The sequence below is a fragment of the Dermacentor andersoni genome, chromosome 6 (genome assembly GCF_023375885.2).
Source record: "Dermacentor andersoni chromosome 6, qqDerAnde1_hic_scaffold, whole genome shotgun sequence".
NCBI lineage: Eukaryota > Metazoa > Arthropoda > Arachnida > Ixodida > Ixodidae > Dermacentor > Dermacentor andersoni.
Genome location: NC_092819.1, coordinates 104,506,662 through 104,524,851, shown reverse-complemented (window position 1 = coordinate 104,524,851; position 18,190 = coordinate 104,506,662). Strand labels below are relative to the sequence as shown.

The 18,190-nt window shown below is 48.8% G+C and overlaps 1 protein-coding gene across 1 annotated transcript in view; it reads left to right on the top strand.

Moving 5' to 3' along the window:
• Positions 1 to 12,168: 12,168 nt before the first annotated feature.
• Positions 12,169 to 18,190, top strand: part of LOC126522689 (metabotropic glutamate receptor 5-like) — a 402,455-nt gene continuing 396,433 nt past the window's right edge. Inside the window, exon 1 of the mRNA XM_050171464.3 lies at positions 12,169 to 13,505. The gene's annotated coding sequence lies outside the window, so the exon portion shown is untranslated. The remainder of the gene's footprint in view (positions 13,506 to 18,190) is intronic.

Sequence of the window (18,190 nt, the reverse complement as noted above, 5' to 3'; positions counted from 1 at the left end):
AGGGTTGCCATTAGCGTCAGCGTGTCTTGGCCGACTGTTATATGTACCCTGTGCATACCGCAGTTGTGCATATAGTTACGTTATACATGTGTATTTGCACTCGTAACCTTAACACTTTTTATGAGATTTTAGTGATCCGCATTGGCGCTGATGAGACGGTGTCTTACGAAGCATTTAAGAAGTGCATATAAATGCTCAAAATACTTAAAATGCTTCAGCATAGAAATGCTTAAAGGTGAAGAGCCATGCGGAGAGCAAGGTCACGATCGAGGAGTCGACGGCGTTGTGAGCCGATCCCGTAGATAGTGAAGTCCAAATATGTCTATATAGTGCCAATTATGGCAGCCCGACTATCTGGTTCCGGATAAAGTGCAAACAAAGCTGGATATAGTAAAAATTATTCAGACGGCCCGATTCGTCGGTACCGGACATCGTCGGCGTACGGTCGTCATCACAAGGTCGCCGTCATGCCGTCGTAGTCCTTCCATCATCGTCCTTTTGCCATAGCGACTGCACTGACGTCAGCCCATTGTCGTCATGTCATCGCCGACGCGCCGTCGTCGTCACAGAGTCGTCGTCATATCTTGTCATCATGGCGTCTTCGTCATTCCAACTCCGTCATTTCTTTCGTCACACCATCGTCCATCGTCGCTATGCCACCGTTGCCACTCCGGTCAGCGTCTTCATTCTATGGTCTTCACGCTTCTTCGTCATTCTCTCGTTCTTGGAAGTTCTATGCGATGGAACGCGAAAGAATTATACTTGCCCGGGGGCTCTTTCGAACGAAGCGGCAAGAGATCGAACCCGGTAGACCACTGGTTCCCCCGTTAAAAGGAGGAAATGTTTGTCGTCGCCCTAAACACCACGAACCAAGTGGTGGTGGTGGTGAAAAACTTTTATTGATGAGAAGGCCAAAAGTAAAAACAAATTAAAAAATTAAAAAGCAGCGTTGTGGGCGGCCTCCAGGCTGCCGGTTGTGGCGTCCAGGCCATGCCTAGTCACGACGTCCTCCGCCCAGTTCACCAGCCGGAGTTGGATATCCGGCTCGGTGCTGGACAAAGCAGCCTCCCACTGCTGCGGATTGCTTAGGCGCCAAGAGGCAGGGGGCAAGTGTGCCGGACAGGAGAATAAAACGTGAACGTAATCGGCGCGGGAGCCGTCACATAAGCGGCAAGCCGGCGAGTGCGTCCCGGGGTGGAAGAGGGCAAGACGTGCGGGAGTAAGATAGGTATGGGCCTGAAGGTGGCGCCATAAGTGTTGGTGGGGCTGGGAAAGGGATTGGTGCGGAGGGGGGAAGGTGAGACGAGAGAGGCGATAGTGCTGCGTGATATCGCGGTACGTGAGGAGCGCGTCGCGCGTATCCATTCCCGGCGGGGACGGGCTAGCTCGGTCAGTCGAATCTCGAGCGATGGAATTGGCCGCCTCGTTACCAGGATGGGCCGCGTGAGCGGGCACCCAGATGATTTGGATGGGGCGAGAGGGAACGGTATCGGAACCCAAGATTCCGATGGCCGGGTGTGCCACCCGTCCAACCGCGTAGTTGTAGACCGCAGGTTTGGAGTCGCTGAAGATGTACTTCGCGGAGGTTTGCGTGATGGCAAGGGCAATAGCTGCCTCCTCGGCCTCGACAGAGGTAGAAGTGTAGACTGAGGCAGTAAGAGTGAGTCGGAGAGAATTGTCAGTGACGGCAAGGGCATGTGCTGGGTAGCGGCGGTACGGGGCAGCATCTACGTAAGCCACGGCGGCCTGCCGTTCGTACTGACGCCAGAGCGCGGAGGCTCGTGCTGCTCTACGGGAGGGGTGGTGTTCGGGATGCATATTTTTAGGGAGGGGATTAACGGTTAGGAGGGGGAAGACATGGGAAGGGATGGGCAGTGATGTGGGAAGAGGAATAAGAGGGGAGAGATTAAGGGTGGAGAGAAGTGCGCGACCCGGGCGGGTGCGGGAGAGACGGAGGAGCTGGGCCGTGCGATGGGCCTCCGTCAGCTCCGTCAGGGAGTTGTGGACGCCCATCGACAGTAACCGAGCCATCGACGTAGATGCGGGAAGGGACAGGGCTGACTTATATGCGTGGCGAATGAGGCTGTTGACTTTGTCTTCCTCGGTACGAGAAAGGTAGAGATACGGAAGAGAATAAATGTAGCGGCTGAGAACAAAGGCCTGGACCAGGCGGCGGAGGTCGTGTTCGCGCATGCCGTCGTGGCGGTTTGCAATGCGGCGTATGAGGCGGACAGTGTGGTGTACAGTGTTTGTGAGTCGAGTGATGATGGTGGTGTGCTTGCCATTGGACTGAAGAAAGAGTCCGAGGATGCGGAGGGTAGAGACGAGAGGAATGGGTGTGCCGTCAAGGCAGACGGTGTGTGGAGAAGGCGACAGGGGGGCCATCCGCCCAGGCCGAAGGAGCAAAAGCTCCGATTTGGTCGGGGAGCAGCTCAAACCGATGGCCCGGGCGTGAGCTGCTACCGCGTCCACACCTGCCTGTAGAGCGGTCTCCATGTCACCAAGATTGCCGGTGGTCACCCAGAGGGTGATGTCATATCGGCGTAGAAAGCATAACCAAGTGGCCCACTACTCGGCGCCGCGGTGTCGCCGGACCTGGATTAAAGTTTTTTCACTCACTCACTCACTCACTCACTCACTCACTCACTCACTCACTCACTCACTCACTCACTCACTCACTCACTCACTCACTCACTCACTCACTCACTCACTCACTCACTCACTCACTCACTCACTCACTCACTCACTCACTCACTCACTCACTCACTCACTCACTCACTCACTCACTCACTCACTCACTCAACAGAGGGGTCAATCCATCCACGTGCTATTATGCCTCGTACTTCAGCGAGCAAAGTCTTCGACTATCTGTTATGGGTAGCATTCATGGGGCTAAAAAAGCATCAAAGGAAGCACTTAAATTTGCCCGCACATTTGCCTCGCCGATACCTTTCGGGAACACTTCGCATGACATAGATAATCATCAAGGATTGTTTCTGCCCCAATATCTTTTGCTTCAGAAACATTTCAATGACGCTACTTGTCTGCTTCTAATGCGGCTTACTGTGTAGGAACGGCCGACAGGCTGAACAAGGACTATTCTGTTCCGGACGGAGGCCTCGGCTACTGGACGAGAGGCGGCAACAAATAACTTACAAACCGCATGTTTTACCTTGGTATTATAGCCAATGGCAGCAGATGTCATACGGCCACGTGGTGAACCTGTGGAGTGAAGCCGCGGGTGACTTGCTGTAAGAGGCGACGTGCTGACCTTCTAATGTTCCCTTCCACCCGTGGCACGTTCCGTTTTATGTTACTTAGTTCATTTACGTTTATCTCTTTCTATCTATCTTTTTCCTAAGCATGAAATTAACTTCCGAACAACAAGAAAGACATTCCTGCTATACTGGACATGTGATGTACACCGTCCTAGACAGACCAGGCAATTGTCCACCGCCAACTAGAAAAGTTCGGGGTTTGTGGTTAGACAAGATCTGGGATTTGCTCGTTGTGACTACACTGTTTCACTTGCCAGTCACTCGGTGCTGCACGACAGACTGATGACGCTGCGCGTAACCTCCGAATTTCGGCCACGCTGCAAGCCTTCTCCGCTTCGTTAATATATTTTTTTTCATTGTCACCGTATAGCCTCGTCACGTCCGTCTCTGGTATGGCAGCCAACCGGCGCTACCTCTGGTCAAACAGAATTACCGCGACATCGTGGTTGAGCGTCCGCCTCGGCTGCGGGACGACGTGGGTTCAAAAGCATGCTGTCCTCGGTTAGGAACTAGGGGGGGGGGGGGGCGAGGTAATCTGTAAGAGTCCACCTAGTGGACTGTTCATTTTGGCCTCTGCTGATTGGATGCAGCTGTATGAGCGAGGAGGAGGCAAGCGGCCCCAGCCAATCAGCAGCGGCCGAAATGGACAGTCCACTAAGAGGACTCCTACAGAATACCTCCCCAGTTATCCAAATGTTCACAGGTGTCTCCCGGCCCGACGCTCAGATTTATTTTGGCGTGAACTGTCCCGAGGAAGAAGCCTGCGTGCTGCGAATCCCGTCGAACATCGTGGGCACAACAAAACGCTATAAAAGGTGGTTATAGGCTCCTGTTAATGCGGCAGTTTGCCACGTGGCATCCCAAAACACCTATTAGGTGGGGACGCCCTCAGTTGGGGAGGAACGGCCCTTTCTAAGCGCTGCGGTTTACTAATGACCGAGTGCTTGGCTGGGAGCAGTCCTAGTGCTTATTTCACCGGCATATATCTAGCGGTAGCTCTAGTCTGCCTCCCACAGCCGCGGAGCATGCTTTACAACAAGCAAGACCTTCGGTGGTTGAAAACACAAGAACACACTTTCTGTCTTTGTTCCTACGACTTCCTCATATTCTGTGACATGGTTTATTCCCATGGTACCGACCTCGCATGCAGAAGCAAAATTAAAGAGCATTCTGGGGGGTCGCACAAAAGGCCACAACTCGAAACGTCGTTTTCCTGCACACCCACGTGCCTCAGTCGTTTCAGGCAAAAGAACCGGCAGGGAGGGCGCTCGCATTACGCTCAGCAACAACACGGTGACTTTTTGCTTTCGCTGTCGTGACGTTTACGAATGGCAAGCAATTGGCCATTTCGTCATATCATATTTCAGAACCGAAACCCGAACCTTTTACGTCGCTTAATATGTCCTTTCGTGTGTGTCTAACGTCTAGTCGCCCATTCTTTGACTCTAGAGTTACTACACTTCTTCGGGGCGTCCTATTTGTAGCTCCCAACAATAAAGCGCAAGAAAAGGAAATCAAAAGGAGTGCAATAATGATCTAGGGCTCTGGCGCTGTGGCATGAGTGAAATGTTGTCATAGTAACTCTTTCTTTTGTTTCTTCGCGAATATATATACGCCACTGCGGCTCTGTCATTCTCAGATCAGATCATCTTGATGCTGTGGGAGTTTGGGCGGTCTCGGCGCCAGTAATGGTGATCGTGCTTGGATAAGATGTCAAGGTAGTTCACATCCTAAGCAAAACAATATTATTGGTCGAAGTGGACATTAGCGCTACCTGGAGGTTGTCCCTTGCTTCAGCTCGAGTTCAGCAAAATTACGGTATATTCTTTTTTTTTTCTTTTGCGTGCTCTTGTGCACAAAATATCTTCATTCAATGCTAGTCACCGGGAAAGTATCCCATTTGCAGCGTAACTTCTGCATAAAAATATATCACTATTATCTTGGCAAACTCGTAACACATGCACAAAATGATTTTTATTTACGGCGATAGAGACCACAGTTGCGCAATCGGGCCCTCCAATGCATTCCCACTCTATTACAGAGAACGGAAATCCCCGTAACTCGACTCCTTTTAACTACTCGGAATTGTAAGAGTTGAACCATTCCCATTCCTGGAGTGGTTGACTTGATCCCTTTCATTTCTTAGATTGTAGTGAATTCTTAAAGAACTAATTAAACGCTTTCTTTGTAATTCGCTACTTGCGCTTGCGTGTCCAGTAATTCTAAGCATATTTTTAAAGTCTTAACAACGTTACAAATAGTTCCTCGTACTACATTTTCGCGCAAGAAAAACACGCTTTATGGTTTGTTATCTCTGCACCGCATTGATACTTGTAATCTTTCTAATATATACTGTGTTTTGTATTGATGCACGTACGTTAATTAAAAATTAAATTCCGGGGCGTTATGTGCCAGGGCCACGATATCATAATGAGGCACGCCGTAGTGAATTGATCTCCGGATTGATTTCGACCCCCTGCAGTTATTTAACGTGCACCCGATTCAGTGAACACCAGCGTTCCTGCATTTCGATCTCATAGAAATGCGACCGCCGCAGCCGGGATTCGATCCCGCTGCCCAGGGCTTGGCAGCTTAACGTCATAGCCGCTATGCCACCATGGCGGGCCGTACATTAATGTGCCTTTACGCATTAACTCACAGTAAATTAATGTAATTCCTTCCCCCGAATAAGTGTTTGAGGGTAAGTACAAAACGCAATATAGCCTCAAAGAACGACTTAAAAGAAATCAAAACGTTGTATAAGATTTGAAGCTTGCAATACGCGGTGCAGTATCCGCGTGTGGCGTACCCTCGGATGTAGAAACGACAAAGCGGAGATGGGGAAAGGAAACGCGCCGAAACGTACGAGGTAGAGGGCGAAGAAGTGAAGAAGGAAGCAAGAACATAAAAATAAAATGCTGTAACTTACGTTACAAATTAAGCGCACAGAATTTAGGTGCGCCGGAACACAGATTTAGGTGCGCCTAAAGGGGACATTGAAGTAAATAACTAGACTGATAGATTATTCCTTTAAAACTTTATCATCGTTTTCTATGTGCCAATAGGTCCCTTTGCTGAGTAGATAATGGTCGCCAAAGATCCCGCTGCTTGCTGCTCCTCAATTTGAATCGCCCGCGCCAGAACGGACACGTTGACGTAATCTCCACGTGACCTCCCTCTGTGCCACACACAGGGAATAGGCCGGTGCTGGCGTCACATGATATGTATCACAGTACACAAGTGGCGCCACTCCGATTTTAAGAGCGCAGCCGTTCGTTTCTGCGGTGAACGGCGGCGGCGGGGTAACCGAGCGAACGAGCACAGCGAAGGATGAAAGCGAACGCGGAGTGCGGCGGGGTATGAAAGACGTGAGGAGGAAAGCGGAGAGGAGGGTGCAGTGGAACCGTTCGGTAGAAAGCAGAGGAAGGTATGGTTAAAGTGTGAGGAGAAGAGCGTAGTGCGGCGACGATGTCTACGAGAAGGCGCCGGAGCAGCGCACGTCGTCTGGGAGGTCTGTCGGCGGAGGCTGCTGTGAATAGCGCCCACGCGTCACCCACACGCTCCCTCTCGCGATCTCCGGATCAGTGAAGCAGTCGCGCCGCACCTCGCTTCATTTGCAACGTGCCGCACGAGACAGATTGTCCACGCCAGCCAATATATCGCGAAATGAAAACACGTGTAGAGCTGCGCTCAAATTTCGCATCAGGGAGTATCGTATTCGTGGTGAATTGTTCTTTTATTTTCGTCATTTCCTCGCTTACTGAAGCTCCGTTCTCGCTACGATAGACGATTTCCTTGCTACACAGACCTAATATAGCCCGACATAATAGTTTCCTTTATTGCCCTTTTTAAGAACGCCAGGGGGTCAAAGAACAGCAGATCGACTCCACTCAATCTAGTGTTATCGACTTCTACTCTGTTCCAGCATTAACCTCAATATTAAATTGAAAAGCAGGTTACTTTCTATTGTGATTCGAATTTTGAGAGAGGAAATAGTTAATGCAAAGTGTGTTAATAAGACCGTTGGTAGAAGGAATGCATTACTCCCAAATAGCTCTTACTTTTGGCAGATTCAGAGAACGCTGTCCTACAATATATTGCCCTATAGGCGTGTGAGTACACAGCGAATGCGGAGCCAACAGCCATCTCGGTTTTCCTACTCTTTTGACCCGCCGCATATTACCTCTAAGATAAGGCGCGTGGGGCTGCGCTTAACCGTGCCGCGCGCAGCAACGGCCGGGTTAGAAGAAGAGACGCGCGCTCACCTGCTTCCTCCCCACCTCTCTCCCCACTGCTCGCCTCTCTCCTCCCCACTCCTTTCACGCACAAGAGTAGGCGAGCGGGAAGACGGCGTGCATCAAGGCACCATCCTCTTCGTCTCACCCTCGCACGATTTCCCTCGCTCCTGCAGCATACGGCGTCGCAGGGTGCGATATATTCTTACCGCACTTGTACTTTATTCGGAGCCTTACGGTGACTGTGATGCTGACGTGGGTGGTGATGGTGAAAAATCGCTTCGAGTGTCCCTATCCTTGCTATCGCAATAAAATGTTAGGCGTAAAGTTAAAATACAGGAACACAGCGGTGTGAATAAGAGAGGAAACAGAGTAGCCGACATATTAGTTAACATTATGATGAAAAAACGGCCATGGCTTAGCTTGGTTAAGCCTAGTGATTGCGAAGCAATAGTGTGTTATTCTCGGATCAGCTGGTAGTAATTGAGTAAATATACTCAGTAATGCCTGAGAGGAGCGGGAGTTAGGCCGCCTTTGGTGGCTACCGTCTCGCCTCGCGACGGCGTGAGATGGGGCCCCGTTTTTACACAGCTGGTGTGATGTCACACCGACCGTAGCGCCCCTGGTGAGAGGAGCGGGAGTTAGGCCGCCGTTGGTGGCTACCGCCTCGCCTCGCGACGGCGTGAGATGGGGCCCCGTTTTTACACAGCTGGTGTGACGTCACTCTAGGTCACGTGGTGTGACGTCACGCAGCGAGGTCACGCTAAAGGTCAATGGTGCCTACCACCGCCTCGCCACGGAACGGGCTGAAGTGCGACCTAAAGTAGTATTGCTTCGCAATAAAATGGAGCTGGGCAGGTACTGTAATGCGTAGGGCAGATAACCGGTTGTCTGTTAGGGTTACAGGATGGGTAACAAAGGACGGCTTGCCCAGTCGAGGACAGCAGACAATTGTGTGGTGTAGAGAAACTATGGAATCTTCAGAAAAAATTGGAATCAGCTAGCGCAAACCAGGGGTAGTTGGAGATCGCTGGGAGAGGCCTTCGTCCTGAAGCGGAGAAAAGAATAAGCTAATGATGATGATGCTATCTTGTATGGAACCTTTACCATTTCTTCGTCTGCTAGCACGGCGGGAAATTACGTTGCGCATTTTGCAAATGCATCAGCAATGACGTGCACTGCTCCTTAAGTTAGACGCACTTTGAACATTGGTGCAAACCCATTATGCTGTTTTCATGATGATTATGACGATGGTGATTACGTGCGCATCGTCTTTAAAACTGAGTGGTGACACGCGCTTACCTGCGAACCTTCCCGAATTTTTCGTAATGTTCACGAATTTGAACCCGTCTTACGATTTTACGAAAGTTGCGTCAAGCTTTACGAAAAAGTAATTTGGTTCGCAATAAAATAGTTCGCTCGTTGGTCCCCGTGCCTTCCTCTGCCATTCTTCCGCTTGGTAAAGAGTTTGTAGCAACTTGCTTCAAGCATGCATTATACAAACACGTTCACGAAACACGTGAAATTGGCAACATCTAAGTCACAGTAAAATGTCGCCCTAATCTTAAGAAGCGGGTTCGTTTCTTGTCTGAAATTTGCTGTTCAAGTGCGCAGCTGCTCGGTGTACTGCGTCTAAAGTCATATCCTCGTTGCTCGAGTACGTACTGTGTATCCCACAATAGACGTGCGCTCAGGGCAAGCAGCAAGTGTTTACTCTTTTTCATGGCACCCTCTTCCACCGCGGGATTTTACGAATTGTTAATTTCGCAGGTTGGCAGTTATGCAAGCGGCACCAAGGCCATATTCTTTCAACTTCCTGGTGGGTCTAAGCCTTTAAACCTTGAGACCCTAGTCTACGTTTACTTCCGTTTAGGCGTTTCTAAAAAAAAAAGGAAAACTCCATAGCGCGATGCATTGTTTGTGAAAAAGAACTATCTGTTCATAGAACAATGGTAACCATTTAGGTGCGTAACACGCAGATTACGGGCTCAAGCTTGATGTTCGACAGTTACGAAGTTAGGCAAACGAACATGCAGCAATATAACGGACTGACCCAGTTGCGAATAGGCTGCAACGTACTGCATCGCACGGGTGATAAAGACTTCGTGAAAAAAAGAAAAAAAGAAAGTAGCTGATTACGCAACACACTCGCGCTGATCTGCTGCAAGTCCGGCCTGCCCCGTAGGCTGTTGCAGGGTTGCGACATACTACTTTGTTAGAACATCGAAAAGGCTTTGCCTTTATCAATAAATTTGAAAGGAATGATGTCCGCTAGCTGGAGATAACTTGCAAGATAACTTGCTTGAAAAAAAAAAAAAGAACATGGAATGAACAGGATAAATGTTCTTGTTGACTGCTAAAACTCTTGAAGACCACGTGAGATTTGACAAACGTTCAGTGCGAATTTTCCCAGCGGCTATTTTGCACACACCCCTTAACAATAAAAAGTGGGCGAGCAATGGTCTGTTAATAAAACATCTGTCGTGCAATGAGTGTTATCTATTGAAATTTTCCTTTTTTTCCCTTTAACTTCATAACTGCTGGGCGTTGAACGCAGAGGAAGATAATTTTTCTCTGACACTGCCACGTAAAATTGCCCAACATCATAAACTAATGGGACTAAAATTTCGAAGCTTCCGTATTTTAACATTAAACAACATTTTTTCTCTCTCTCTCTCTCTCTCTCTCTGTGTGTGTGTGTGCGTGTGCGCGGGCGTGCAGTCATGCTTGCATCGTCTAATTACACGCAAGTGAAAAATGAAGCGAGGGAAAAGAGAAGAAAGAAGGACATGGAGTAATTGAAAAAAAGAGAAAGAATGAGTGGTAACTACGTTTTCTGGTAACAGTAAGACATTCATTTTGCTCATTTCTTTGTGTAGCAGGGGAAGAAAGAGCAATTCGCCCCGCACGTGGTGCCAGCCACGCAGTGGATTCAAGAAGCGCGATCCATTGTTCACGTACCGTTACCGCCGTTTCTTTTTTACTTTAGCTGCAGAAACGTACGACCATGTGTACATCCTTTTTGTAATGCTCATTTTGCCTGCTGTTACCAGGTCTTCCGCGAAATGAGGAAACAGTGCTGTGCCGCTTACGTTTGGGCGTCGCATTCACAAATGCTTATGCATTTCTGATTGGAATGGCTGATAGCGCCGAGTGCAATGCCTGCGGTGTCGAGGAAACCATAGAACACCTACTGTGCTACTGCCCATCTTATGAAAATGAAAGGCAAGACCTCTGCACAGCTCTCAATCAGCTAGATGGAAAGCCGTTCACCTTGAACAAGATCTTGGGATCATGGCCTCGCATATCACAGCTACAAAAGGCCACAAAAGCGCTGCTGCGATATTTGAAAGCGACCGGATTGAGTCAACGTCTGTGATCCGGACTGAGTGACCGACTGATATCTCCAGTGGACTTTCTCTTTTCTTTTAATCTTTCCGTCCCCCTTTCCCTCTCCCCAGTGTAGGGTAGCCAACCGGGCTCAGTCCTGGTTAACCTCCCTACCTTTCATTTATCATTTTCTCTCTCTCTCTCTCTCTCTTGCCTGCTATATATATACTTGAACGCTCATATTTCCTACGTATAGTTCACACGGTCAGTCCCACCAGTAGAATTTGTGGAAATAAAGCTTTCTTCCAAGTAAACAAGCGCGTTCGCGCTTGCACCCTTGGTAGAGCAGGAACACATCCGTGAATTCAGCCTTGTTGGGGAGAGGGTAATTGAGTGAAGGATACGTCTCAGTTTGTCGATATCCCCAAATGTCGATATTGCCTTTTAAGGCCCATTCACATCAGCGATTGACAGAGAACGCGCGACCGATCGAAGAGTAACTCTAGGTGACCGATGTTCACGTGGACAGGTGCGACCGGCCTGTTGCCGCGCCTAAATGCCTCGCGATTCGTAGTGATCACTCCTGCTCGCGCCGTCGTCGCCGCGTAAATTAGGCAGACTTCATGCTCTGGCACCGCTGATTGGTTCAGTAGGTTTACCATTACGGTCACGTGACTGAAGAATCCAGCACTCACGCGACTGACTCGAAGCAATCGCTTTCCGACCAAAGCAACCGTTTGCGACCGGCCGCCTTGCCACCAACTTAGTCGCACGACCTCGGCAGAATCGCCGGTGTGAATGAGCCTTTAAACTAGACCCAGTTAAGCATCAATCGTTTGTTTTAACTCCGACAAGTACTGTGCACGATTTTTTTCAAGTTACGGTCACCTGTGCCGTTTTTAGTGCGCCAGTGAACGTCCTCTTTATTTATTGTCTATTCTTCCTTCCTTTACCCTCCTCATTTGGAGGGTAACCAACTAGGAACGTCCTTAGTTAACGTCCCTGCCTTTCTCTCTTCGTTTCTCTCTGGTTTTTCCTTAGTAAAATTCGCATATCTTCATTTGTTGGAATGAACTTTTAATGCGAAATTGTTATAGGCGGACCTCACACACTTTGTAGGTATTCGACTGGCGAAAAATGCGGGCCGATCGCGAAGTCAGAGCAGCCTCACAGGGCGCCTCAAAGCGCTTGCTTTCACGAGAGAAGAACGCTAGAAACTGGCATGTGACGCACCTGCCGAGCGGCTCAAAGAACGACTTTGAAACAAGGGAAGCGTGCCTGTTATCTTGACCTAATGGTTAGAGCATTGGGCTCCCGTGGTGGGAGACGGAGGTCCGGTCCACCATCGATGACGCATTTCTTCATGGCATTATAGACAGGCTGCAACCACTTTGGAGGTATCTAAGTGGAAACTCGAAGTTTGTTGAGCTTATGCAACGTGTCAGAGTGTACACGAAATTGCAGAAATAGGTACGAGGTACTCTAATAATTGATAACGTGCAAGGGCCCCCTTGATGCGCGCAGCTGTCGAGACGGGGCAAAATATATATAATGTAAATATATATCGCGTATGTATGATGCGAAAGTCAGTGACGCCATGTTCTTGCTCCGCGTTTCTTTTTTTTTCTTTTTTAAAGCACAGGAAGTCGAGGAGGCATCACGCGTGTTCCCAGGGCGTGCAAGTGCAGACAGTGATATCTGACAACCTGTGTGCGTTTTTTTCGATAAATTCTCTTTGTGCTCGATCCGACGGCTCGGCTCGCACCCGGATGCTTCAGTCACAGGAAAAAAAAAAAAAAGACCTGGCTTCAATTTGGCGCGGGATCATAGATTCTTCATCTTCCCCCGCCAAACGCGCGTTTTCATGGTAAACGCACTGGCACAAAGAGCAAGAGGTGGATGGAAACACCCAAACGACTGCTCTACACCGGATATCGCGTGAGACCAAATGTGTTTTACGAGGTCGCCATCCGCCACCCTCTGCTTCCTCCGCCTCCCGCCGCGTGGAGCCACCTGCGAAGGCGCGTCACCGCTCGGACGCGTTCGCGTCCTTGCCTCGCGCGGCGGCGTTGGCGTCGGCCGCACCCTCTTCCAATCCGGCTTCCCTTTTCGCCGCCGCGTTGTTTCAAGCCGCGAGCGGGCAGAGATCGCGGAGGCCCGGGCTTCACATCATCGGCGGCGCACCGTCGTCGCCGGCCCCTCTGGCTCTCTTCTCAACCTCCTCTCCCGCTGTGGCGAGCGCCGCGAGACTCGGTTTTTCCTTGTGCGTGTGACCGGCACGCGCCAACCGGTCGAGTACGAGTGGTCACTATCGTGGCCAGCGGTGAGAGAGTGCATTTTTAAGGCAAAAGAAAAGAAAGAAAAAAGAAATTGGCCGATCCTAAGCAGCATCCGCACGCACTGTGCGAGACACGAACGCCCGGAGTGCCGTGCTACCGACTTGCGACGACCGGCTACCTCGCTCACTGGACCATGTGTTGCCCCGACACGGGAGCCTTGTGATAGTTGCTCACGGCCGCCACCACCTGCGATGGTGCCATCGCCTGCCCGTGCTCCGGGTTGCGAGTGACTTAACTTCCTTTCCTGGCTTTGGTCGCGCACGCGAGCGACGACGGTGATAAGAAGACCGAGGGATTATCGCTTGCGAGCAGCCTGCTGGCAGGTAAGGTGCGGTTCTGCGCGCAAGTTCATTGGTGTCTTCTTGGCTTCAAGTTAGTCTGTCGGCTCCAGCTGTGGTAATCTAGCGAGGCAGGCTTTCCCATTGAAAACCGTGTTTTGGAAAATGAAAAGAAAAGGAGAGGAAATAAAAATAATCGCGCTAGGCATGAACCAAATATACAGGCGGAAATGGATGAGCTCTCTGCCTTTCCTCGGGGACGTGATGGTTGAAACCATGTAAGCCTTCTGTCGCATCGAAAAAGGAGGGAGGGTGCTTGTTGTGCAGGCAGGAAAGCGTGAAACAACTGTTTTCAGCCGTGGTCTCGTTTCTCCCAGTGCCTGGGCGTCTCCCTCGCGGTGGTCGAACGCAGTGACAGGAGGGGGGGGGGGGTGGATTAAGGGCGCTACGTCGGCGTTGGACAAGTTTTTATCAGCGAAGCATGACACGCCACCGAAGCATAGGCAGTTGGGCAGACATATCATCCACAGCGGTGTAAAGCAATCGCGATGGACGAGATAAAGTTGTGTGAACATCGCTTGCGTGGTTGCTCTGCTTTAGTTCTGAATTTACACGTTCTCGAGTTACAACTGTGCGAAAATTATGCAAGAAAAAAAAGGGCGCGTATTGCAGGTCAGAACCCGTATCACAAAGCACTGCTTACGATAGTGAACTTCATAGGAACAGGCTCTCGCAACCTGCAATATTGAGAGTATTAGTGGAAGTCTATAAGTCTATATATATATATATATATATATATATATATATATATATATAATAGACAAAGAATAACAGCCCATAGGACAAGAATAACAAAAGTTATATGTGCTCCATATACGTTTTGTCGCATGCGCTGCCACTCTAACTTCAACATGTACCAACCGGCCCAAGTTAGCTTTATTTCGTATATTAAACAGCTGGAAATAAACATCCCCTGTCCCTCCCCCTTCTCTCCCTCCCCTCACCTCCGCAATAAAAGAAGTGAATGAGAAAAAGCGGTACTGTCCCGTACAGAGGGGAAGCCTGTGTTCCACCCTTCCTTAGGAGCTTCTCTTGGTTAATTGGAGTTTACTATACTCAACCATAGGTCTTCGTCACAGTTAGTTCTTCAATGTTTTGCCGTGGCCACTCAGTAGCTATGGCTGTGCGTTGCTGAGCGCGAGGTGACGGGTTCGATTCGTGTCCGCGGCCCCATCGGAATGCAAGAACGCGCGTGTGCCGTGCTTTTTGCGCATGTCTAGAGAACGCCAGGTGACATAAGTAAGCCGGGCCCTCCACCGCTACTGCGTCCCTCGTAGCCGCTTCGGGACGTGAAACCACACGATTTAACCTAATTTACTTTGAAATACTTGTTATCCGCCTTAAATTACGTCCTTCGAAAGCATCATGTGCTTGTTATAGACTATGTCGGTATATGTGCAGAATTATTCGGCCGAGTGCAGTCGAGCATTCAATTAAAGAAATCCGTAATTTTATATTGCAGCGTAATAAACAAAAAAGCTCAAAGCGAATTAATGAAAAAAAAAATTCAGGTCAGTAATGTGTATTCTGACTTTTTGGTATGCGCAAGAACTGAAAGTCTAAACAACATTAAGTGAGAGGATCGTAAGCGGGAAGAATATCGAGTGCTACTTGAATCTCTTTTCCTGCTGTGTCATCGAAAATTTATACAATGGGCTTTGTTGGACGAGAACGAGTACAGATTCCTCCTCGCCTATAGAAAACACTTAATTTGCGTGCAACGCAATAGAAAGTAAACGTTTTTCCATGTTATGGGGAAAATAAGCCTCAGGTGAACGTAGATATATATTGATCTAAGATTAGTCTGTATGCTTTGGTTATAAAGCTAAGTGAGCCTGGGCGCTTCCATACTAGTGAGATAGTTCTTCACAGAGTGAGCAAACACTGAAATAAAAAAAAATTGCGTACTCTAGTGCGTATGCTTAAAACCGTACAAATTATATCTGTGGCGAATTAAGACGGTTTAATAAATTTTGTTCAAACTACGCGGTAACGTAAATGAACCCACGTAAATCCCCATGTACGGCTTGTCACGCACAATTAAATTATTGGAGGATAGTGAATAAGCGCGAAATTTCCCACATGCTCTAAATGTAAGCTTCAAGTCAAATACACAGATTAACTGATCATGCAGTTACTCGTCTCTCGCTATAGTGACGAAATCTTCACTGTCGCGCTTTTATATGTAGCACGTTACCGCCGGACACCACCTTAGGGTTTTCACATAGCATCTCGGTAATATTTTCCACGTTGGTAGCAAGATTACTACTGCGACATTCGTATCGGGGGAATTGATGATAGCAACTAGAATACGCAGTAACATGTAAGATCCATAAAAGATAAACGTATCGTTGATGTAGATAGCCCTTTGAGGCAAACTGAAATGACGGTACGAAGGCATACCAGGCGGTCTGCATAAATGCTGTTCTGTTATCCGACATACCATCATTTCCGTGCGATTTATTGTTGCGGTATAATTAAATCTTTGGCACACTTCGATGGCAATAACATAACGAGAGGAATGCGCACTGAATAATGACGCAGCTATGTTTTACTTGCGAAATAGGACATACCTCGCGGTGTGAACGCGTCGTACGACGACGGCTGAGTGCTCATACCTCCCAGTCCCGCCGTAAAGGCGACTCTACAAAGAATCTTACGAAAGAAATCGGAGACGCGCTTCTAATGCAAAACGCCAAGCTTCATCGTTATTGGTCGCACCAATCCGCGTAACACTGCACGCGTACTGCATTGACTTCCGAACACAAGCAGAGCTGAAAGATGAAAATGGACTACTGGCTGATTGGCGAAGACGTTTGTTACAGGTAGGGCTAGCTTGGCGCTCTGGGCTGGCAATTCGCTCTGCCCGATCGTCTACTGGCGCTATTCAGAAACGGGTTACCACGTGTCCATCAGTTTGACGTCGCGCAGGTATGCCAGTAGAAGGCGCATGCCCTCCTTTCGCATCATCCTCGGTTCCTTCGAGGAACCCTATCCGCTCCATGCACACGTGTGGAAAGCCACTACTTCTTGCACATTGTCGAAGCCGTCTTTTAGACGCTGAGGCGCCGGCAGGACCGAACGATAAGTTCGGCATCGCCAATTTTTTGGCACCATGTGCATAACAGAGAGGTAGTCTATCTGGAACGTTGAAGCTGGAGCGCAGGCGAATCCTTTTTGCATTTTATAAATTAGACCCGTTCTTCACGTGATCAGACTTTACTGGCTGTTCGATAGATGTATGCTTACAATACTTTCACACAGGTGAAGGGTCTTCGTGGTAGCTGTGACTTCACAAGCTTAGCATCGCGGGCAATTCGCGTGCAGTTAGGTTAACACGGAACGGAGTTTGCTTTACTGGAAGCAATCAAACGTACGCTGTTCTTTTAGCACGACGTGAGGGACTTGCGACCACTTAAATGACGATAATTTTCGCCTAGTGGTAAGTGTAGCTGTAAGCGAGTATTGTTTTCAAATATTTACCTATCTCAGGCCCGCTTGCGCTGAAAATTACGCGATCCGGACTTTCCATAATAACGGCAGCAGACGATTTCTGCCTTTATTTGCTTAATTCATCTCGCTCGGCACGAGTGTTTTCTTGCATTTATCTAGAAAGTTTACACCTCTTTCGTATCATCCGTAGCTAGAGTTATCTGCTGGAAGTAGGGCGTTCTATTGCATCTGCCCTTCCACATTATAGAAAAAAAAATGCAAGGACACGGTTCCAAAGTATAAGCGTTAAGTCCAGTTTACCGCGAAACTTTCTTAGAGCGGTCACGCGGCCGTGGTAATTTTTCACCGCCTACTGCATTCCCGATGACGATACGGTGCACATAATGACCGAGTGCCACGACCTTTGACAGCTGCCAATGGCGCTTTCAAAGAAACTCAGGATAATTCTGACGACGGGAAAAAGAAATCAACATTCACTGAACAGTATAGCAGATGGAGGATGACGCCTTTTAAAAGTCTCGTTGGTGTTGCACTCAACAGAATGCGGCCCTTGGACGCGCCAAATACCGTCTGAATGGAGGGCCCAGCTCGCGCACCTCCTTTCAGAGAAGTTTGGACTGGCCATTAATACGACGGTTTTTGCGATGCGCCCCGGCAGCCATCCACTATAGCAGAACGCTCAAAAGGGAGGTTTCATTGACGTAATATGTTGCGCGGTTTGCTTTATGATAATCTGGTTTAGTAAAAAGAAAGAAGGTAGGAGAGAGAGAAAGGCCAGTTCTATGATAATAGTATACACTGACGGTACAGTGCAAGCGAAAACTCTATCTGTATGATCCGGCGTGCACTAGTAAAATGTTTTTTCTTGGAAAATGACACTTCTTTATCTGAATATGTTCGACTGTTTTCGGTATTGCTTGCGTTGTGTAGATTGGGGCATCGAACAAGGCTCTCTCTCAGGTACGTTTGATGAGGGCATTAAGAGACGTTTACCCGATGTCATAAAATAATTTTATAAGCCGAAGGCTGCAGTGGAATGCTACTGACGGGACGAAACATGGGAATGTATAGAGCTAAAGGTAGGAGAAGGAGAAGTGGGGCCATTCGCCGTTCACCCCCCCCCCCTCCCCCCTTTTTTGTATCTGTACGTTTGGCGAGATGATGAAGAAACAGAATGCATACCCTGAATCCAGGCATACGTGTAACCATGGAACACT